Here is an 8,819-nt window from a genome sequence, read left to right on the forward strand (position 1 = left end):
CGTGAGAGTCACGGCCGTGCCTCTCGAAAAGGGAAAAACAAAACGTGTTTTCTGTTTTTTTTTCTTTCGCGGGAGTCATGGTTTTGCTTCCGCCAGAGGTACGGTTGTGCTTTCACGAGAGTCACGGCCGTGCCTCTCAAAAAAGGAAAAAAAACGCGTTTTCTGTTTTTTTTTCTTCCGCGAGAGTCACGGTTTTGCTTTCACTAGAAGCATGCTTGTGCTTTCGCGAGAGTCACGGGCGTGTCTCTTTCGAAAAGGGAAAAAAACGCGTTTTTTGTTTTTTGTTTTCCTTTCACGAGAATCACGGTTTTGCTTTCACAAGAGGCACGGTTGTGATTTCGCGAGAGGCACGGGCGTGTCTCTTTTGGAAAGGAAAAAAAACCGTGCTCCCGGATTCCATTTTTTCGCCCGTTTTTTCGTGTAAAAAAGTTCGTCAAAACCTATCAACATGAGATCCAGTTTTGAAAATCTCGACGTGAGGAATCCAATGGTGGTAACGGTTTGAGATTTGGACACATGGTTTAAGAGATAAAATATTTTGAATAAATGAACGAAAAAAGGTAAAACTCTCATGTTACGACAAGTGGTGCGCTGCATGTGCGCCACTTGTCGTGACCTGGGAAGGTGGAGTGTTCTTTGCAACGAGTACTCCTTAATTAGTGATTTCAGCTCCTCCCTGTTTTGGGAAACCTCTGGAAGTTTCCGGCTCGTTCTTTTTTGAGTTTTTTTGGACATTTGTTTGATTTTTTATTTTATTTTTCATCTTTTTATTTTTAAGAATGCACAAAGTTCTAAAAAGCTGGTGGGTTTTTTTTCTCAAATTTTGCATTTTTTTGTCAAACTTGCGTGTCTTTTTCAAACTTTATGGACTTTTTCATATTCACAATCCTTTTTTCCATTTTATGAACCTTTTAAAATATGTGTGTTTTCATGTTTGCAATCTTTTTCTAAATCCCCAAACTTTTTTTGAGTTCGTGATATTTGTCAAATTCATAAAACTTTTCAAATTTAATGATTTTTTGTATTACCGAACTTCTGTCAAATTCCTGAACTTCTTTTTTGTTCCTGAATTTTTTAATTCGTGAACTTTTTATTTATGAACTTTTTTCTAATTCATTAACTTCTTTTGTTTAGAAATACGAGCAAACCAGCTGTGGAGCAACCGAGCGGAGCAAGCGCTCCTGCTAATGGGCATGCGCAAGAGTCGGCACTCACTAGCGCCACGCTCGAAGCGCGGATATAGCTCTCGATTTTTGGTGCACGTGAAATCAAGACGTGGACGAGTCACCCGGCTAAGACATAGCAAAGTTTCAGTCGATTAAGAGCATGTACAATGGTGGTGGTATATGGTTACATATGCCCCATGATAAAAAGTAATTTGAGGTATCTATATTTATTTTTTTCTTCCCAATGCGAGCTATTACTAGTGGGCCTCATTAAAAAAATAGAAAATAAAGACTTTAGTACATGTACATCTTTACTTTTTACTCTAACCTTTTCAGATTTTGTCATCAGACCATACTTTTTCTCTTCAAGCACCCACCTCTTGAAGAGGATCCCGCTTTCCTATCCAAACATACTTTACGTTATATTCGATCCTACATGATATGCGAGGCATCACCTTGAGGCTATACATTGTACATGCCTTAAGCCTTAGCCACTCCCTTTCAGATTTTATGAGGTGTAGAACATGTATTTTCGATGAACGATAAATAGAAGGTTCCCTACTGCCTGGCCACCAAATGCACCCTTCAGTACAACCAACAGTCGCGGCCCTAATCAATGCATGGCCCTACGCTATGGTACACGCCCCTAAACAGATGTGCTCTAGTAGATGATGATGGTCATTTTTGGCCAGCGTCTAGAACGTCCGCTCTCGCAGCACTGCTGCAGAGTGCAGATCGATCCAATGGCGGTCCAGCCGGCCGGCTGACGTCTAGCGCGAGCATAGTTTATTCATCCTAGAGACAGCTATCCAGATATCCACATACCCACAGCTAGTTAAAGCCTCGGCCGGCCGATTCACAGCACATACGGTAGCTATGGCGACGGCAATAACAGAGTGCACTCCGTCCTTCTTGGCCGCTGCCGGCCTCGCCGTGCTGGCGATCTGCTCGTACCTTGCCGTCGTCCTCCGCCGCGGCGGCGTCGCCGGAGCGAAGCGGTACCCGCCGGCGGTCGGCACGGTGTTCCACCAGGTATACCACCTCCGGCGGCTGCACGACTACTACACGGACCTGTTCCGCGAGCACATGACGTTCAGGCTGCTCTCACCGGGACGGGGGCAGATTTACACGTCCGACCCGGCGGTGGTCGAGCACATCCTCAAGACTAACTTCTCCAACTACGGCAAGGTGCACAAATACAGTATCCTCAGGACTTTGTTTTTTTCGAGGGAATCCTCAGGACTAACCTAGGAGTACAAGTACAGTAAAATGAGTAAAATGGCAGTTAATTAAGGACCCCTTAATTCAGCTATATATGCGTGCTCATATGTGTTAACTAATCTGGACATAGAGAGCAACTTCAGCATGCATATGAGATTATGAGTTAAATCATTCAGACTGGCCTGTTAGATGAAGGGTGTGGCTAGATCTCAGTCGACCGAGACTTAACCAAGTCTTAGTCAAGTGACACAATATATAAAAAAGAAGATTTTTTTTAAATTGCACGGATCTCTACGTAAAATCTCATGAATATAATATCTACTGAGATTTCGTTAAGTCTTAGTCGACTGAGATTTCGTTAAGTCTCTGTCGACTGAGATTTAGCAATCCCGTTAGATGAAAATCCTGCTCTCCGCTTTGGCCTCAATCTTATTACCTCCCTCCTGCTATCGTTGGCCTAGTTTCGGCTTAATTCAGTTTGGTATAAAAAAAAACTCTTGGAGAATAGTGTTGCTTTTATTTTGAAACCCCTGGAGAGCCCGACGTGTGGGATTTCCTAGGGGTGGCCGTCTGATGGGGTGTGTGCTCATCATCTTGACTTGCCTCCCTAACGAGGGAGCTGTGGTTTCAGCTTTCATCGTTGAGGGAAGCGCATTGTGGAAGAAGCTTGCCTGCTGCTTGCTTGCTGGTAGGTGTGCGTGGGTGATCTAGTGGTAATGTAAGACGTTGTGGTTTCTGTCAATGGAAGTCAGACATGAAACTCTCTTTAAAAAAAAGCTAATAAAGAACTAAAACCATGACACTATTATGGATCGGAGGGAGTAGTAGATTGTTATCCTTGTTAGAGATCTTGGACTTGGATTCGTTAATTGTAAAACAGTATCAGTTCCCCATTTTATCGTGCAATTGGATGTGCTAACAACACATGTGCAAGAATTTTGACGCAAAACTAACTAATCTACCTGTTCCATAATGTAAGATTATTTTGCGAGCTACTTTAGCTTATAAAAACATTTTACATTTTGGGACGGAGGGAGTAAAAGAGTTGGCCTCAGCAAGTGATAGTGATGTTATTGGCTGACATGTGTATGATGCTTTGGACAAATACACAGGGCGTACGAGTTAGACACCCTTTACCAATATACTCCTTATGTTCACTTCTATAAGACGTTTTAGATTGTACAAATAGTACCCAAAATAATTCATGGTCAGTTGCCTAAAATGTCTTATAAAAAAGAATGGAGGGAGTACTAGCTAGTACCAATATACCCAAGAGTCAATTATACCGGTGGTGCCTAAACTTGGCGCAAACGGTCACTTTGGTGCTAGAATTAGTGACATACATTGAACTAGCGCAAAAACCTGGCTCGGACGTGCAAGTACAGTGCAAATCACGTTTGGATACGAAGCGATGCTGACTTGGCATGGGGCCCACTGTCACTGATTGGAAGGCTGAGAGGAGGGCGTATGGCCTGTTTTTCTTTTGCAAAAAACAACTTGAATTGGCATTTTATTTTTTCGACTCTATGAGAGATGGGTCCCATATGTCAGTGCAGTGTGAAAATTAACGATAAATAAAGCTCCCGTGTCTCGAACCCTTGACTCTGCCTTGCACACAGAAGGATGTAGGGACTACACCTTCTAGTATTCACGTCACAAAATGGATAACTAATGTGGCAGAACAAAGACGCTCGTGGAGCTGAAATGGACTGTGATCAATGCCGCCCGTTTGCACCTGTTCTTTTCTAGAAATTTGTAAAAGGTATGTAACTTCTAATCTCAATAATGAAAATAATATTTAATTATTTGCGTGGTACAAATATTATACATACAAACTTAATAACTTACGTTTCATAATTGTTCACGTGTTATTTTAAAAATATTCATATATTTAAAATAAGATTTATGAATTACAAAAATGTTTGGCTAATTAATAACAATACAAATATTTTTAACATTACAATTCCGAAATATTATTTAAAGTATACAAACAATTCTGTAATTATACACACATGTTTATATTTCAATGTTTGTATAAATAAATATTCATAATTTAAAATTTAAAATTTCATATGAATATTCATTAGTGGCTAATATTTCAATTATATTTTTCTGAATATAAATCAGGAGTGAAAATTATATCGCACAAATGTTTGTATTCATCATTTTGTATCATTTAAATATAAGCTACAAGTGTATAATTTTTTTGTATCCATTGAATAAACATTTAAATCTCCGTATTTACCAAACATTTTTATATAATACTCCCTCTGTAAAGAAATATGAGAGCGTTTGGATATTTGTTTACGAAAGGAGTACATGGGTGTATATTCATATAGTTTTATTTACTAATCATTGTTTGTATATAATATTTATAACACACGAATATTTGAACATTGTTTTTATTACTTACGTTTTACATATGTATTAAAAACTAGTGCGTGCTAAATGCGCCGCGCTATTTGCAGCTCATATAAGTCCCACATGCGTTCTCCTGATGGTTGCTAAAAAAAATATGCATCCTCCTTACATTAAAAACTACTATTATCAGAATCTGTCATTTTAACGTAAATGATGGACTGGCTTGGATGGTTAGCTATCCAGCAGTTGGTCTTGGGTTCAAGACCTGTGGGCGTTTGTTTCATTTTTATTTTCACGTACTGAGAGGTGGGCCCCATGTGTCATAGAGTCAAAATAAAATGACATCTGCTGCGTGTTGATAAGGGTTTTTTGTGAGAAATAAAAAAAGTTGAGGGGTTTTTGCAAAAAAGAAACAGGCCCCACGCCACGCTGGCGCGCCAAGTCAGCGTCAATTTCGTATTCAAATGTGATTAGCACAGCATTGCGTATCCATACCAAGTTTTTACACCAGTTTAATGTATGCCATAAGTTCTAGGGTATGTTTGGTTTAAGCCCCAGCTTGCCACACCAAAATTTTGGTATGACCAATGCCAAAGCATGACCAAAAATTTGATAAGCTATTCTTGTTTGGATTGTAGCCATCGGATGGTCGATGGTCGTCCACAAATGCATGTGCATGCTAATCATGAGAAGGCTCACTAAGTAACTACCAGCCAAAGAATCTGCAGCCTAGTTGCATGCATTATACTAATAAAAAAAGGTAAAACTGGCTGGGGCCCACCAAAACAGAGAGGGCAAAAGGTGACGCCAATTTTTTGGCGGAGCTTCTCCACGCCCTTGGCTCGTCAACTCGTTGGCCAAAATTATACACGCGATTAGCGGCTGTCGTTGGCGCGCCGATTTTTTGGCAGCAGTCCAAACTAGCACCAAATTTTGCGGGCAAGCCAAAATTTTGGTATAATATGGTTTGGTTGTCATTCAAATACATCCCTAACACCAAAGGACTGTTTGTGTCAAGTATAAGCACCATCAGTGTAATTGATTCTATACCCAAAACTAATAAAACAGATGCCCTCACCAAGTCAGCGTGATGTTATTCGCTGACATGCGTACGATGTTTCTGAACAAACACATAGGGCGAGTCTAACTACGAGAACACGAGCGACCTCTTCGGCGACGGCATCTTCGCGGTGGACGGCGACAAGTGGAAGCAGCAGAGGAAGATCGCCAGCTACGACTTCTCGACGAGGGCCCTCCGGGACTTCAGCGGCGGCGTCTTCAACAAGAACGCCGCCAAGCTCGCGCACATCGTCTCCGACAACGCGGCGGCGAAGCAGCCCATGGACTTCCAGGCACCGATCTGATCAATCTGGCAAACCATCATTTCCTATCGATCATAGGGGGGTTCTGACAAGGCTGTCCTGCATGTGCATGTCTCTTGGATCGATCAGGCCTTGCTGATGAAAGCGACGATGGATTCCATCTTCACCATCGCCTTCGGCCTGGACCTCAACACGCTGTCCGGGGCGGCGGCGGACGAGGGGAGCCGCTTCGCCGCGGCGTTCGACGACGCCAGCGAGTTCATCCTGCTCCGCTTCGTCAACGCGTTCTGGAAGGTGGCGAGGTTCCTCAACGTCGGCGCGGAGGCGGCTCTTAGGCACAGGATCAAGGTCGTCGACGAGTTCGCGTACAAGCACATCCGCGCCAGGGCCGACGAGATGTCGGTCGGCAAGGCACACGACGCCGTAATCTAACCTGCTCTGACCTTATTCCATCGACTTAACACGCTTGCTGTGCTTGAAATTGAGCTCGAGTCCTGACTTGGTTACTTACTACTCGACTTGACAGGAGTCGAAGTGTGATTTGCTGTCGAGGTTCATTCAGGCGACCACCAGCGAGTCCGGGGAGGTGGATTACAAGTACCTGCGAGACATCATAATGAACATCGTCATAGCCGGCAAGGACACGACCGCCGGAGCGCTGGCCTGGTTCCTCTACATGATGTGCAAGCACCCGGAGGTGCAGGAGAAGATCAGCGAGGAGGCCAGGGAGGCTGCCGACGCCGGCGAGACCGCGTCCATCGACGACTTCTCGCAGAGCCTTACCGACGAGGCGCTGAACAAGATGCACTACCTGCATGCCGCCCTGACAGAGACACTCAGACTGTACCCTTCGGTCCCGTTGGTGAGTCCATCCATCCATAACAGCAAGCTCCAAACTTGTAATCATCGAAGGAAAAGTCGTTGCTTTGTGGGATTGCATGTAAAATTGTACTCCTACGTAATTTTTGTTGGGTGTTTCATCAGGATAACAAGGAGTGCTTTTCGGACGACGTTCTGCCCAACGGCTTCAGCGTCGGCAAGGGGGACATGGTGTTCTACGCCCCCTACGCCATGGGCCGGATGGAGCGCCTGTGGGGCGAGGACGCCCAAGCCTTCCGGCCCGAGCGGTGGCTCGACGAACACGGCGTGTTCCAGCCAGAAAGCCCTTTCAAGTTCACAGCTTTCCAGGTATAACCATGTCACATCCCTCAAAAAAAAAAGGTAACCATGTCACACAAAAACACCATGACCTTCCAAGTGAAACGTGTTCTGAACTTGAAAGATAATACTGGCAGCTGAAAGTTGTTCTGGACGTACCTATCCTCAGAAATTCAATGGTCAGATTTTAATATACTGCTCCCTCCCCTGTCAGCAGTATAGGGTACTGTAAAAAACGGTCTATAACTTAGCTATATTTGTGAGGGTTATTTCTAAAACTTGTTCTGAACATAAGTTAGCTATATTTGTGAGGGTTATTTCTAACTCGGGACACCTGCTACTTGGTTGGTCTGCATGCAGGCTGGTCCGAGGATCTGGAAAGGAGTTCGCGTACAGGCAGATGAAGGTCTTCGCGGCAGTGCTGCTCCGTTTCTTCGTGCTGGGTCTGCGCGACAAGGACGCCAGCGTGAACTACAGGACCATGATCACGCTCTACATCAAGCAGGGTCTCCATCTCACGGCTGTGGCGAGATGATTGTGCTTGGGCATATACACATACAGATACAGTAGCTGGCAGCTGGCTTGCCAATGCGAGTGACAGGCCCATGCGTCCTTCTGCAGAGACACCAAAGATACTATGCGACTTGTGTGTGGTCGCCACGCGCGAATAATAAGCTGAGTCCAGCGTCAGTATATAGTGTGGTCTGTGCAGAGTAGCATCTCTTGTGATTGTGATTGTGATTGTGATTTGTGAATCGGACCTCTCACCGGTACCAGAATGGATTGCTTTTTTTCTCCGCAAACTCTTTTTTCTTTCTCAGAAGAGTACGTTTCTAGGGGCCTTCGTGTTCATGACAAATGGACCGCGGGGACTTGCGCATGTTTTTCTTTTCTTTTTGGGATTTTTTAATCTATTCATCTACCAGCATTCCGGCGGCTGCGTGCGTCTTCACAACACGGCTGCGCATGGATTGATCATAGCGGACGATGACGACGTCTTTGATGTCTTTTTTCCTCCCGAGGGTATCATTTTGAAACTGACTAGAGGGGCCAAGAGGTGGTGTGGTGTTGCATCTATTGCATCGTCCGGCGGGTCTCGGCGGCGTGACGCAGTGGAGTCTCAGCAGTTGACGCGTGTAAATGGACGCGCGCAGGGTGTTGGCGTAGTGGTGACGTCAGATGACGGTTGATTCCTCCTGAAGATGGTATAACAGAAGATGGTAGCGGCGGATTCTTTAGTGTGTGTGCATGCAGAGCACGCTAAGGGCCGGCTAGATCGGTTGGTACTCTCGGCTCGCCGTGGGGCGGCTTGGCGAGGCCACCGGGTTAGATGGTGTGTGTTCGTGCGAGGTCAGGGCACATCATCATGATTGTAGGTGTAGCGACATATGTCATCGAGGAGGTGTCTTTGAATTGATCCTTGTATTTATTTTGTCAAGCTATGTTGGATAATTAACAAAGATGACACGTGTGCATCCTTGAACGCAAAGACCAGGTTTTAACCTCCTTTTCAAAGAAGAAAAGGTACAAAGAATACCAGAAGTAACATGGATTACATCCAGGTTTGTAGATCATCTAACGAAGACTACAA

At 44.4% G+C, this 8,819-nt stretch overlaps 1 pseudogene; it reads left to right on the forward strand.

Moving 5' to 3' along the window:
- Positions 1–1,864: 1,864 nt before the first annotated feature.
- On the forward strand, positions 1,865–8,031 carry LOC123126055 (cytochrome P450 704C1-like; annotated as a pseudogene).
- The last annotated feature ends 788 nt before the right edge of the window (positions 8,032–8,819 follow it).

Source organism: Triticum aestivum, chromosome 1A, assembly GCF_018294505.1.
Source record: "Triticum aestivum cultivar Chinese Spring chromosome 1A, IWGSC CS RefSeq v2.1, whole genome shotgun sequence".
NCBI classification, from domain to species: domain Eukaryota; kingdom Viridiplantae; phylum Streptophyta; class Magnoliopsida; order Poales; family Poaceae; genus Triticum; species Triticum aestivum.